A 1217-nucleotide genomic window follows, 5' to 3' on the forward strand; every position below is an offset into this window, starting at 1 on the left:
CCAACCAAGTACTTCAGGAGCCTAGGTGGCCATCGCCAGACTGCTGAAGGATTCAAAGGATACAGTGGGGACAGGAGGCGCACAGAGAGTGCGGTAGCATGTCACACTTTCAGTGGGATTCAACCGTCTCTCCTTTAATCAACTATTCCCTTGGTTACTTTGTGATCTAAGGTTCAGAAATAGTTTCTTCTGATTCCTTGCCACCACCCCCAGAGTAATGATGTTTGAATTTGAAGGCTTGGCCTTGAAAAATGTCTACTTCTTAATTTTACACGATGTCAATCCTGAGAGGCATTTTAACTGCTCCTAATAAATGGGTTCCTTTTCTGATCAATTAAACCAGAACTTCTTTGTGGTAGAAGAACCACTTACCTGGAATCCAGTGTAATTTGCTGACCCACAAAATCAAGAACAACAAAAATGGTAGTTGTTTTAATCCTCCAAACTTTTGAGTGATTTCCCCTGCCCCCTACCACAAATCATGCAGTCAAATTTCCCACATTTGGGGAAATCGCAGGGGTCAGCACATCCGGAGTACAATGGATAAGCTTCGCTCTGGGAAAACCACCTTCGTGATCCTGGTATCTCCCCTGCCAGGTAAGTATGAGTGATCTTTTTTTATATATATAGACTATAACTGATACAAATGTGTATCCCAGGTGGTAAAGCACTGTGCTGTCTTTACTAGTGAGCTCACTGCTTTTACTGTGGGAATGTATGACGAGGATACTGTCTATCACAATTGGATACATGGAGATGTTAATACAAGATTATACATGAGGCATATATTTTGCAGCCTTGTTCTTAGAGAAGCTAACTTTCCTCTGAGGAACAATCTATTTTCCTTGTAAATAATTGGAGCTATATAATTGATCGCATTTTACAGTGTGGCTGCTAATAAGCACAAAAGTAAAAATTGAAACAATTATAGTGGTTGTATAAGTCCTTATAGCCTGCATATTTATGCTTATTTAACCATGATACTGTCTATATTTTGTGGCCAATTACTTCAAATCTATGATACTGCATAATATTGTCTATATTTTGTGGTCAATTCCCTTCAAATATTTTGTAGGGAAAAGTAGAGATATAAGTAAAGTTGTTCTTACTATATAAAGTTCTGACCAGGCAGTGTTTCGTTCTGTTGTACATTGTGTCACTCTGAGTCAGAACTGACTTGATGGCACAGAACGACAACAAAATCCAGCATTTATCAG

At 39.0% G+C, this 1217-nt stretch overlaps 1 non-coding gene across 1 annotated transcript; it reads right to left on the reverse strand.

The window, feature by feature from the left end:
- Positions 1-449: 449 nt before the first annotated feature.
- On the reverse strand, positions 450-605 carry LOC142453856 (U1 spliceosomal RNA). The gene has a single exon (XR_012785439.1). It is a non-coding gene; the product is annotated as a U1 spliceosomal RNA (small nuclear RNA).
- Between the last annotated feature and the right edge of the window lie 612 nt (positions 606-1217).

Source organism: Tenrec ecaudatus, chromosome 7 (assembly GCF_050624435.1).
Source record: "Tenrec ecaudatus isolate mTenEca1 chromosome 7, mTenEca1.hap1, whole genome shotgun sequence".
NCBI classification, from domain to species: Eukaryota; Metazoa; Chordata; class Mammalia; order Afrosoricida; family Tenrecidae; genus Tenrec; species Tenrec ecaudatus.